This window comes from Colobus angolensis, unplaced genomic scaffold, assembly GCF_000951035.1.
Source record: "Colobus angolensis palliatus isolate OR3802 unplaced genomic scaffold, Cang.pa_1.0 Scaffold137, whole genome shotgun sequence".
NCBI lineage: Eukaryota > Metazoa > Chordata > Mammalia > Primates > Cercopithecidae > Colobus > Colobus angolensis.
The window spans coordinates 459,197-473,205 of NW_012114455.1; positions in this window are offsets into that span (position 1 = coordinate 459,197).

The following is a 14,009-nucleotide window of genomic DNA, read 5'->3' on the forward strand; positions in this document are numbered from 1 at the left end:
TGCCTCAGCCTCCCAAGTAGCTGGGACTACAGGCGCCCGCCACCTCGCCCGGCTAGTTTTTTGTATTTTTTAGTAGAGACGGGGTTTCACCGTGTCAGCCATGATGGTCTCGATCTGCTGACCTCGTGATCCGCCCGTCTCGGCCTCCCAAAGTGCTGGGATTACAGGCTTGAGCCACCGCGCCCGGCCGTGTATGTTAGGTTTTTTTAAAGCTGAGGTCAGCTACGTTTTGGGGGGTTATGTACTTTTTAAAATTATTGTTTTATTTCAGTCGATTTTTGAGGATAACAAGTGGTATTTGGTTACATGAATAAGGTTTTTAGTGGTGATTTCTGAGATTTTGGTGCACCCGAGCAATGTACACTGTACCCAATGTGTAGTCTTTTGTCCCTCACTACCCCCCCTTACCCCCGAGCCCCCGAGTCCCCAAAGTCCAATGTATCATTGAGACCAGCTAAATTTTTTAACTCTGAGACTCACTGGAGAGAATGACTACCACTGGGTGTTGCTAAAAAGCCAAAGGGTTAAGCAACAGGGATAAAGTAGAGGAGGCGATAATTGTCTTCGTATGTCATATGAAAATGCGACCATAGTTTATAAGCTAACAGAAGAAGCCTAAGGAAGTTCCTGAATTTATGATATCCTCTTCCGTTTTTTTCCAAAGAAATATGCAATCTAGCACCTCAGTTAATATGGACTCTAAAGTCAGATTGCCTGGCTTCAAATTCCAGTTCTGTGACCTTAGCAAAGTTACTTAACCAAGCTCTCAGTACCTTGTTTTCTTCATCTATAAAATGAGGATTACGTCACAGCATTGTAGAGAGAACTGAGTTAATACAGGTAAAGTCCCTAGAATGATGCCTGGTTCACAGTAAACATTGTGTGAGGACTGTAATAGAATCTGAAACATCTATCAAAACAAAATTAACTCTCATTCAGCCCAGTGATAAAATTTTTAATGTCATAAGGTATTTGCTGTGTATGAAAGGGAGAGTTGTGCCTAAATCATATACTAAATCAGAGATTCCAAAGAGTTGTATGTGTGTATGTGAGACAGGGTCTCACTCTGTCACCCAGGCTGGAGTGCAGTGGTGTGATCTCAGCTCACTGCAACCTCTGCTGCTAGGCTCAAGCGATCCTCCCACCTCAGCCTTCCAAGTGGCTGGGACCACAGGTATGTGCCACCACTCCTGGCTGATTTATGTATTTTTTGTAGAGACGGGCTTTCACCATGTTGCCCGGGCTGGTCTCAAACTCCTGGACTCAAGTGATCCCCCACCTTAGCCTTCCAAAGTGCTGGGATTACAGGCATGAGCCACTGCACCCAGCCCTCCAAAGAGTTTTTAAATTACCACTTTAACCTTATCTCATTGTCCCACAAGTCTGAAAAAAAAAACCAAAAACAAACAAAAAACCCTCCTCCTATTATCATGGGATCCTTGGGATGTCACTTTGCCAGCCAGAAATCTCTGTGGCTGGTGGTGCCTTTGCCCAAGTTTTGCTTGGGCCCACTGGGCTCCTTCTGCCCACTCAGCCTGGCAGGCTGCACTCAGCTCATGCTATCAGCCCGGATCCCATGCCTGCCAAGGGTAAGCCAGGCACAGACAGCAAGGGGTGCATGAGTGAGCGAGTGTGGGGTCTGGCCACTGCACATAGCCAGGCACATCAGCTAGGGCAGGTTGGGCAGCTCCAGGAGCCAGCATGGGCACTGGCTCCCTGTGAGGCTGCAGCTGGACCAGGCATACTGCAAGCAGCTTCCACTGCTGGTACCAGGGAATGTGGTGGCTCCCAGAAACTTGGAGACACCTCTCTTCTCTCCTTGTCATCCACAACATGGCAAATGAGATGTGTATTTCAACCCTATTTATGTTACAGCTCTTTCACTTCCACCATTCAGCAGGTCCCAAATTCTTGTCCCTCATCCAGGAAGAATGAGGTATGCAGACAATTGGAGGGTGAGCAAGGCAAAGAGGTGCTTTATTGAGTGACAGTACAGCTCTCAGAAGACCCAAAGTGGATGACTCCTTTCTGCAGGTAGGTTGTCCCAATGAGTGCAGCTCTCAGCGGAGAGGAGAACTGGAGTGGGTAGCTCCTATCTGCAAGCAGGTCATCCTGTTGTCTGCCTGAGTCTGGCTGAGTCCTTGGATTTTATGGGCTTCAGAGGGGAGAAAGTGCATGCTGATTGATCCATTGGTAGCCATAGGTGGGCCCAGAAAAAGCGTGATAACTTCTCACTCTGGTCCACAGAACTGGCAGCCCAGCCCCCAGGCTTCAGGTCGTCCCTGGTTTGAAGGTGGGGGCTTCATCAAGACCTACCCCTTTCTACCCAGGAGACTACCTCCTGCCACTGTCAACCTGCTGTCTGCAGCACCCATGGCACCCAGGCTGTTTGTGTTGAGGGGTGTCTGCAGGCCCACACTGAGCTGCCCTCAGCCTCCCTCCCATGCTTGTTGGTGTCCAAAGTCCAAAGGGGGCTGAGGCAGTAGGGGGCTGGCATGTCAGCACTGCCCTGAGCACAAGCACGCCTGGCCAGGTCGCAACAGCATCTGGGCTCGGCCTCAACTTTGCTCCAAAATCAGAGTGGGCGTGGGGAGTGGGGAGAGGCCAGGCAGTGGGATCAGGCACTTCTGAGCCTGCAGGGGCAGGAGCTTCCTAGGTCTCTGAGAGTACAGGGATGCCCAGGTCTGCAGCTGTGGCTGGGTGGCTGCAGCTGTGCCTCGGAGGGCGGGGCTCCTGCCCTGCCATCTTGGAAGCAGGCAGGGCTCCCGCCTGTTCCCTGCTCCAGCTGGTTCTCTGGAGCACACAGCCTGGCCGCAGCTGGCGTCTTTGCAGCAGCCACTCCAGACAGGACATTGCTGTCATCACGATTGCCTAGTTTTGGATGATTCTCAAATCAACCCTGAATCATACAGGAAGACTTCCTAAATAACATGGCTTGATTGAGAAGTCTCCCTTCCCACAAACTTCTGTTTCTAATCATTATTTCTGTATTACCCCTTCCCCATCTCATTCCCATACCCATCAGTCTATGTAATGATAAAAAGTTGTAACAAAAATGAAATTTCCAGCAACATCCTAAAGTTAAAACTAAGCGAATACTGTGAAAGCTATTAGTATTTATTGCATACTATATAGGCACTGCCAGATAGCCACAATCATGTATTTGTCGTATTGGCTTACCATGGCTGATCCTGGATTTTGGGGGATGTGTGAGGTGCCTGCTCAAGACTTCATAGCCCAGTCAATTTATGGATTGCCTACTGTGTTTGAAGTAGTGTGGTACGCCTTTAATTGTGGATCTAAGTGATATAAGTAAATAAAAATCTATTTGAGAAGTAATGTATGAAATGTCTTGAAAATAATATAATGTGCAAAAGAGAATAAAACAATACATACTCATCTTCAACCTGTAAACTGTCATCTACTCCCTTTAATTATGTCATCCTTCATTCATTTCCTGCACAATCTGTGTCAAGTGTTGGTTTTTCCAGCTTTTCTATGTCTTCCCTGAGGTAGTTGGACAGAAGTCCTCCATCTAATACCTACTCACACAACCTAGCACCTCACATTCATGTTTTCTGTTTTAAAAGCTTTGTTAATTCTGTTGCGTGCTCTAGCCTTATGTTTTATGAGTCAGTGTATTTGTTTTGTTATTTCCTTCACATTCCACATCAAGTCCTATTGCTTCTGTCTCTGAAATATTTCCTAAATCTGACCACTTCTCAACCCTAGTCCAAGCCTCCACCCTGTCTTTACTCAACAACTGGACTTCCTGCCTATACACTTGCCTGCCTACACAGTAGCCACAGGGAACTTGGTTTTTAAAAACCTTTTTTTGTGAAATATGCATATAGAGGAGTACATAAAACATATATGTACAATTATATGAATTATTATAAAGCAAATGCCACATAAGCACCATCCAGATCAAGAAACAGAATATTTCCAAAACTCTAGAGGTCTTGTCCCACTCACCCCTTCCCAAAATTACCCTCATCTCCCTTATAAAGATAACCACACTCCTGACTTGTCTTTCTTCATAGTTTTATTATTTTATAATGCATTGCTAAATACTAAAGTTTTCCCTGATCTTGAACTTTTTATAAATGAAATTATGTAATATGTATTGTGTCTGCTTAATTGAATATTGTTTTTAAAAATTAAGGTTCAGGCCAGGCACGGTGGCTCATGCCTGTAATCCCAGCACTTTGGAAGGTGGAGACAGGCAGACTACCTGAGGTCAGGAGTTTGAGACCAGCCTAGCCAACATGGTGAAACCCCGTCCCTACTAAAAATACAAAAATTAGCTAGGTTGGTGGCGGGCACCTGTAATCCCAGCTACGCGGGAGGCTAAGGCAGGAGAATTGCTTGAACCTGAGGGTAGAGGTTGCAGTGAGCAGAGATTGTACCATTGCATTCCAGCCTGGGTGACAAGAGCAAAACTCTATCTCAAAAAAAAAAATAAATAAATTATGTATGTGTATGAGGCTGTAGGTTATTCATTTTTTTTTCTATAAAATGCTCTTTTGTGGATATGTCACTTCTTTTTTCTTTTGAGACAGTGTCTCATTCTGTCACCCAGGTTGGAGTGCAGTGGCACAGTCACGACTCACTGCAGCCTCAACCTCCCTGGCCTCAAGTGATCTTCCCAGCTCAGCCTCCCAAGTAGCTGGGACTACAGGTGTGCACCACCACACCTGGCTAATTTTTAACATTTTTGTAAGGCAGGATCTTACTATGTTGCCTAGGCTGAACTCCTGGGCTCAAGCAATCCTCCCACCTCCACTTCCCAAAGTACTGGGATTATAGGTGTGAGCCACTATGTCCAGCCAGATATACCACATTTTATTTATCCATTCTACTGTTGAATTTTTGGGTTGTCTCAAATTTGGGATATTATGAATAATGCTGCTATGAACATTCTGGTACACATCTCCCAGGTCATATGTCCAAGTATTTCTATAGCTCTCTTCCTCTTTCCCTCCTTCCCTCCGTTCCTCCCTCCCTCCCTCCCTCCCTTCTTTCATTCCTTCCATCCATGTTAATACAAAATTATTCCAACTCCACTTACTGGAAAGACTATCCTTTCCTTCCCTTTTTTGTAATGTCATCTTTGACATAAACCAAGTGGCTGGGCCAGGCACAGTGGCTCACGCCTGTAATCCCAGCACTTTGGGAGGCCGAGGCAAGTGGATCACCTGAGGTTGGGAGTTCAAGACCAGCCTGACCAACATGGAGAAACCCCATCACTACTAAAAATACAAAACATTAGCTGGACGTGGTGGCACATGCCTGTAATCCCAGTTACTTGGGAGGCTGAGGCAGGAGAATTGCTTGAACCTGGGAGGCAGAGGTTGCAGTGAGCTGGGATAGCACTGTTATACTCCAGCCTGGGCAATAAGAGCGAAACTCCATCTCAAAACAAACAAACAAATGAAAAAAACCAAAAACAAAAACAAAAAAATAAAACAAGTATCTCTATATGCAGGGGTGTGTTTCTGGGCTCTTTCTTCTATTACATTGGTCTATTTGTCTATCCATTTTTCTGTTTGTGTTGCTTGTGATAATATCACACTGCTTTAATTACTGTGAGTTTATAATAAGTCTTATGTCAAGTACAGCAAGTGCTTCCTTCTCACCCTCTTGCTTTTCCTCCTCCTCCTCCAAGAGTAGCTTGCTATTCTTAATCCTTTGCATTCTCATATACATTTTAGAATTAGTTTGTCAAGTTCTCCAGAAAAAACTGTGGTTATTTTGAATGGTATTGCCTTGAATCTATGGACCAATTTGAGAACTGACATTTGTACAGTAATCACCCTTAGAGTCCTTGGAAATGGTATAAACCTTCATTTATTTAGTCTGTAGTCTCTCAATAAAGTTACATAATTTACTTCATAAAGGTCTTACACATTTTTGTTCAGTTTATTCCTAGGTAGTTGAGTTTTTAAAAATGTTTTTATAAGTGGTATCATTTTTAAATTTTCTTTTCTTTCTTTTTTTTCCTTTCGAGATAGGGTCTTGCCCTGTCACCCAGGCTGGAGTGCAGTGGTGTGAACTTGGCTCACTTCAGCCTCAACCTCCAGGGGCTCAAGCAAACCTCCTGCCTCAACCTCCCAAGTAGCTGGGTCTACAGGCATGCACCAATACATCTGACTAATTTCTAATTGTTTTTGCTGGTATATAAAAATACTAATTGATTATCTTATTTTGTATCTAGTAATCCTGATGGAGCAGTTGATTAAAATTGTATATCATTGCACGTCATTCTCTTTTTAAAAATCCAAGCCTAGTGAGACCCTGTCTCTACAAAAAGTTTTTTTTTTTTAAAAAAATAGCTGGGCATGGTGGTGCACATCTGTACTTGCAGCTACTCGGGAGGCTGAGTGGGAGGATTGCTTGGGCCTGGGAGGTTGAAGCTGCAGTGAGGCATGATTGAGTCACTACACTCCAGCTTAGGTGACAGAGCAAGACCCTGTTTCAAAAAAAAAAAAAAAAAAAAATCCACCAATGGCTTTCCCTTGGAATGATATAATCCAAACTCTTTGCCATGACTGTGGTGGCTTTAAAACATGTCTGCACACTGTTTGACATTCTCCCAGGAAGAAATTAATTGAGTCTATACTTCCTCCCCTTGAATGTGGGTGGGACTTGGTGACTACCTTGATAAACCGAATGTGATACAGGTGACACGGTGACTTTCAAGGCTAGATTTGAAAATATCCTGCAGCTTCTGGCAGTTTCTCTTGAGATACTTGCTAGAAAAGATTTCATCCACCATGTAAGAAGTTAGGCTATCCTACGTGTACGTGGAGAGACCACAAAGAGAACAAAGAAGATAGCCAATGAGCCAGAAATATTCCAGCCTCCAGTTGTTTTTCTACCTACTCCAGGCTCCAGACTTGTGAATGAGGAAGTGTTGAGATGACCCCAGCTCCAGCCACCACCTGAAGACTACATATCAGAGATCCTAAGAGCTGCCTAGCTGACACCAAGCACCCCCCAGATTTACGAGCAAAATGAATTATTGTTGTATGTTCTAACCCATTAAATTCTGGGGTATTTGTATGTAGCAATGGATATTTGGAATAACAATCTGTAAGGCCCTTTTTACTCTGAGCTTAACTTACTGTGCAAACTTCATCTACCACCTCAACTATGCTCCACCCACCCTGACCTCATCTGCCCCATCAAGCGAGCCAGACTTATTTCTGTTTTGGAGCATTTGGAGTTGTCATATCTCCTTATCTTAGAACACTCTTATCTTAGCTCTTCCAGTGACAATTCCCTTCTTGTAATTCATCTCCTCAAATGTCACCTCCCCAGAGAGGCCTGTTACCATTTTGTCAACAGCACTTATTTTCAGAAAACATTCATTTATGCATATTAATTTTTTTCATGTATTTATTGTCTGCATTTTCTTTCTAGAATGTAAGCCGTTTGAAGCCGAGGACTTTGTCCATTTTGTTCACTTCCAATAGATCCAGCACTTAGAAGAATGCCAGGCAGGCTTTCCCCACCAACCAAGATGGAATAACAGGGAAAAGATATACCCTTCTATCTTCGATAATTGGAAACCCAAAGTTTATGAAACCTGGTTTTCAAGACATAGGACATCAGACAACAAAGGACAGTAGACACTGAGTTGGGAAACAAACAAGGTTGAGTACTGCAATTGCCCAACATTACTAGCTAGAAAGAGTTTCCCCACCATGGCAGAGGGAGGAGGATCCTGGGAGGTTCTGTGGTGTCCCTGAGTTGAGGAGACAAAGTTGAAATTCCGGAGTGGCCAAGGCAGCTGGAGTTTGTAGAGCAGAGTACCAGAGAGAAAATAGATGCACAGAGGAAACTTCAGAGATCTGCAAAAGATCTCAGCCCTTCAGCTGTGCACGTATCAGTACATGCATGTGACAAAGCACCCCAAGGCCAGGGGAAGAATCACCTGAAAGTATGAAGAGAAGAATACGTGGAGCACGTACAAACCAGGAATAATTTCTGTTCTCACCGAATTGGAAGACCCCATAGATAAGGGGCATTAGGCAGAGCAGGGGTCCCCAGCCTCCAAGGGCACTGACCAGTACTGTCCACAGCCTGTTAGGAACTGGGCCACACAGCAGGCGGTGAGTGGCGGGCTAGCCAGCAAACCTTCATCTGTATTTATATCTCCCATCACTTGCATTACTCCCCATCACTTGCATTACCACCTGATCTCCACCTCCTCTCAGATCAGCAGCAGCATTAGATTCTCATAGGAGCACGAACCCTACTGTGACCTGCGCGTGCAAGGGATCTAGGTTGTGCACCTTTTATGGGAATATAATGCCTAATGATCTGAGGTGGAGCTGACCCAGCATTGCTAGGAGGTAGGTATTTTGTTGCTGGGGAGTGACCGCAAATACAGATTAACAGCAGAGAGGGCTGATCGCACGGAGACCAAAATAAAACAGTTGCCTGCAGACTCATATCAAAACCCTATCAGTGACCGGCAAGTGACAATTAAGCTGTATCTGGTGGCAGACTTTATAGAGGCAAGCGAGTCGATGTATTTCAATTGCACAGCTCTATCTGGTGGCAAGTTTTAAGTCAGAATCCGACACTTAATTTAGTCTGTGCATGGCCTGCCCATTATTTTATTTACCACTTCTGTCTGTGTCTCTTTCCTGCACTGCACACTTGTCTCAGTCACAGTTTTGGTAAGCCACAAGCTAACCCTAGCTAAAATGAGTAAAAGCAAACATCACTGGAGAGCTTCTTTGAAAAGTCAGAGAGACCCAATGATGAGCAGAAGACTCTAAGACTGCCAGCAAAAAAAGCTGCACTTAAAAGAAAATACCAGGCTAGGTGTGGTTGCTCACACCTGTAATCCCAGCACTTTGGGAGGCTAAGGCAGGTGGATCACTTGAGGCCAGGAGTTTGAGACCAGCCTAGCCAACATGGTGAAACCCATGTTTCCAAAAAAAAAAAAAAAGTTAGCCAGGCATAGTGGTGCATGCCTATAATCTCAGCTAATCAGGAGGCTGAGGCAGTAGAATCTCTTAAACCCAGGAGGCAGAGGTCATAGTGAGCCGAGACTGTGCCACCGCACTCCAGCCTGGGTGACAGACCAAGACTGTATCTAAAAAAAAAAAAAAAAAAAGGAAATGCCAAAAGTTCTACTCAAATTATGGGTTAATTGCAACAGGTGATTCACATTCTTTAAGCCCACTTTGTATGTTATGTGATCACCCGCTATTCAAGGAAGCGTGAAAACTTCAAAACTGCTTCACCACCTGGAGACCAAGCACCCTGCATTACAAGACAAGTCTTTGGTGTTTTTCTAAAGAAAAAACATGAACACGGAGAACAGAAGTAATTATAGAAGGCCACCACTTTGTTAAGTGTGTCTGTACTGAGAGCATTGTTCTTAGTGGCTAACCATGTTATTAAAGCTAAGAAGCCCTTTAGTATTGGTGAAGAGTTGATCCTGCCTGCTGCTAAGGACATTTGTCATGAACTTTTAGGAGAGGCTGCTGTTCAAAAGGTGGTACATGTTCCTCTTTCATCTAACACCATAACTAGAAGAATGGATGAAACAGCAGAGAATATTGAGGCACAAGTGTTAGAGAGGATTAATGAGCCTCCATGCTACACAATCCTCAAAAGGGTTTTGTCTCAGAAATAGACTTATACGTATATGATCAATTATTTTCAACAATGGTACAAAGGCAAGTCAGTGCAGAAAAAATAATCTCTTCAACAAATAGTGCAGGAACAATTGGATATCCATAAAATGAACTCGGATCCACGGTTTGCACCATATGCAATAATTGACTCAAAATAAGTGTAGGTCCTAGATCTAAATGTAAAAACCTAAAACTCTAAAATGTATCAGAAAAAAATGGAGTAAAATCTTTGTCGTCTTGGATTATGCAGAGATATTTTCTTGTGTTTGTGGGTAAAGAAACCTTTAATGAGAGTTCAAGGTGTAAGAGGAGGACCTTGTAGAGAGCCAGCGCTTAGCCCCAGCCTCCTCATATGTACATGGCTCTGTAGAGGTTCTCCAAACAGTGCTGCTGCTGCTGTTTTGAGCCTTATCTCCTCTGTACTCCTCACAAGTGTCATTATCAGCAGACAGCTCCTGGCAGCATAAGGGACAGAGATCTGTCTTGCTTAGCCAGGGCACATTGCAGTTAGAATGGAAAAGTTAACGGCAAGGCATCCCAACGACAGTCGCCTCCTCCTCAAGCACATGGGGCACTTGTGTGTGTCTCTCAGCCTGACAGCTCCTGATAACTGTCCTGGGGAGGTTCCCAACCACACTGTCTTGGCAGCTGGTGGAGGCAGGTGGTGATTCCTATCTACTACCATCCCCAAGTCTTCAAAATCCGTCCTATTGAAAAGTGATCTTGTGAGCTCCAGCATCATGTGGGTCAGGGTCTCCCGCTTGGGGTTCAACAGCTTGCAGTCTTGTTCATTGAAACACGCTGTCATGGCTGCTCAGCTCTGTGACATAGCTCTCGGACCAGCAAAGATATTAGGTCTGACACCAAAAGCACAATCCATAGAAGAAAAAGGATGGATACATTGGACTTCATTAAAATTAAGAATGTTTTCTCCTTGAAAAACAGGGTTAAGAGAATAAAAAGACAAGCCACAAACTTGGAAAAAAAGTAACTGTAAATTACATACCTGATAAAGTGCTTGTACCCAAAATATGCACAGGAATCTCAAAACTCAATAATAAGAAAACAATCCAATTTAAGAAATCATTTTAACATGCATTTTACAAAAGAAGATATACAGATAGCAAATAAGCCCACAAAAAGATATTGAATATTATTGACCATTGGGAAAATGCAAATTAAAACAAAATGAGATACACTACACACCTATAAGAATGTCTAATATTAGGAAGACTAACCCATACTAACTGATGAGGATTTGGAGCAACTGGAACTCTCACACCCTGCTGGTAGATAAATGCACAACCACTTTGGAACACAGTTTGGCAGTTTTTAAAAAAGTTAAACATACATCTGCCTTATGCCCCAGCCAGACAATTTTTAGACATTTCTTAAGGGAAATGAAAGCATATGTTCATTCAAAGATACACATGCATATTCATTGCAGCTTTATTTGTAATAGCCAAAAACTGGAAACAGCCCAAATGTCCAGCAACAAAAGAATGGATAAACAAATTGTGTCATGTTTACTACCTAGCAGTTGAAAGAAATAAACCACTGACACACAGAAGCTGGATTAAAAAAGAAGAGGGAATGAATTATTGATACATGTAATAAGGATTACTCTCAAAATAATTATGCTAAGTCAAAGAAGTCAGACCCTGCTCCCTGAGAGTATGTACTTCATGATTCAATCTGTATACAATTCTATAAAATGCAAATTAATATATGATAATAAAAAGTGATTGCCTAGAAATGGTGAGAGGCCAGAGGGGCCAGAATCAGCTAGGATTACGAAGCTGCACAAGGAAACTTTTGAGGGTGGTGGATATCTTGAGGGTGGTGATAGTTTTACAGTTGTATGCCTATGTTAGAAGTTATCCAGTTGTATACTTTAAGTATGTATGTACACTTTGTTGTATATTAATTATGCCCTAATAAAGTTATTATAAAAAGTAGTTCCAGGCAATAGTAGGCACTCAATAAACATTTGTAAACCGGTTGTTGACTTTCTTGGACTGTGACTTGTTAGCAGTTAGGGATCGTACATGTTTATGTAATACCTGGCAAAATACCATGCTGGAGTAAGTGCTCAATAAATGCTGTTTGAAGAATGTTATCAGCCAAGCATGGTGGCTCATGCCTGTAATCCCAGCCCTTTGGGAGGCCGAGGTGGGTGGATCCCCTGAGGTCAGGAGTTCGGGACCAGCCTGGCCAACATGGTGAAATCCTATCTCTACTAAAAATATAAAAAATTAGCTGGGCATGGTGGTGCACGCTGTAATCCCAGCTACTTGGGAGGCTGAGGCAGGAGAATCACTTGAGCCCAGGAGGCGGAGGTCGCAGTGAGCTGAGGTAGCACCACTGTACTCCAGCCTGGTAAACAAGAGCAAAACTCCATCTCAAAAAAAAAAAAAAAAAAAAAGAAAGAAAAAAGAATGTTATCATCTGTTACATATCAATCAAATTCATGTCATTTAAGTGACACTAAAGATAACATATTTTTTTCTGACAAAATGTTTGGCTTCATTAGCAATTTAAAAATACAAATTAAAATAATGAAATACTGTTTTTAATCTTTCCGTTTGCAAATAATTTTAAATGATAGAATAAGCATGTTATTTTATATTTGGAAGAACAAAAGAAGTCATTTCCATTTCTAAAGCATGTTATGGCCAGGCACAGTGACTCACGCCTGTAATCCCAGCACTTTGGGAGGCGGAGGTGGGTGGATCACTTGAGGTCAGGAGTTCGAAACCAGCCTGGCCAACATGGTGAAACCCCATCTCTACTGAAAATACGAAAAAATTAGCCAGGCATGGTGGCGTGCACCTGTAATCCCAGCTACTTGGGAGGGTGAGACATGAGAATCACTTGAACCTGAGGGGACAGAGGTTGTAGTGAGCCTTTGATGCCACCACTGTAGTCCAGCCTGGACAATAAATAAATAGAGCATGTTATCATACCTACTTGACAAGAGATTGGGAAAATAGCTCCTCTCCCTTACTCTACTAATAAGATGTAAACTGGGAGAAATTTTCTGTTGGACAATTTTAATAAATATCAAAAGCTTCAACAACATAAAAACCCTTTGATCCAACTGTCCCACTTCTAGAAATGTATGCTAAGAAAACAAGACTGCACACAAAGATTTTAGTCACAAGATTGTTCATCACGTTACTGTTGATAATATCAAAAATTAGAATTGACCTACAAAGCCAGCAGTAAGAGACTGGTTAATAAACACTGCTATATTCATTCCATGAAATATTATTCTGACATAAAAAATGGTTTAGTAAATGAACTAACTTAGTTCAAAATAACAGGTTTGTTTAAGCCAGTTGTAGTCTGTAGTCTCAGCTATTCAGGAGGCCAGCCTGGGCAACATAGTGAGACCATGTTTCTAAATAATAATAATAATAATAATAATAATAGACTTGTTAAAAGAACGAAAAGACAAGCCACAGACTGGGAGAAAATATATGCAAAATACAAATCTGATAAAGGACTTGCATGCAAAATATACAATGAACTCTTAAAACTCAACAATAAGCATTACAAACAATTCAATTTCCTAATGTAAGCAAAAGATCTATACAAAGATGATAAACAGATGAAAAATATGAACATGGAAAGATGTCATTAGGGACTGGTATACTGAAACAACAATGAATTACCACTATACACCTATTAAAATGAGTAAAATGCAAAACATTTTACTCATTTTGCATATGACAACACCCAACACTGACAAAACCCAATGCTTTACATTTTACTCATTTTGCACTGACAACACCCAATGCTGGTGAGGATGTGGAGCAACAGGAACTCTCATTCACGGCTGGTAGAAATGCAAAATGTACAGTCACAAAGCTAAACATGGTCTTGCCATGTGATCCAGCACAATAGTGCTTATGTCCACACAAAAACCTGTACATGAATTTTCAAAACAACTTTATTCATAGTTACCAAAACCAGAAAGGAAGGAAGATGCCCCTTAATAGAAGAGTGGATAAACAAACTGTGGTATACTCACACAATGGAATAGTATTTGATAAAAAGAAATGAGCTAACAAGCCGTGGGAAAGCATGAGAGAAACTTACATACATATTCCTAAGTGAGAGAAGCCAGCCTGAAAGACTGCGTTTCCTACTAGATGACATTCTGGAAGAGGTAAAACTATAAGGACAGTAAAAAGACCAGTGGTTACCATGGGGGAGGAGGAGAGGAATTAATGGATGGAGCACAGGGGACTTTTAGGGCAGTAAAACTCTTTTGTATGATACTATAATGGTGGATATGAAACATACATTTGTTAAATCCCATAGCATAGAACTATACAACCCAAA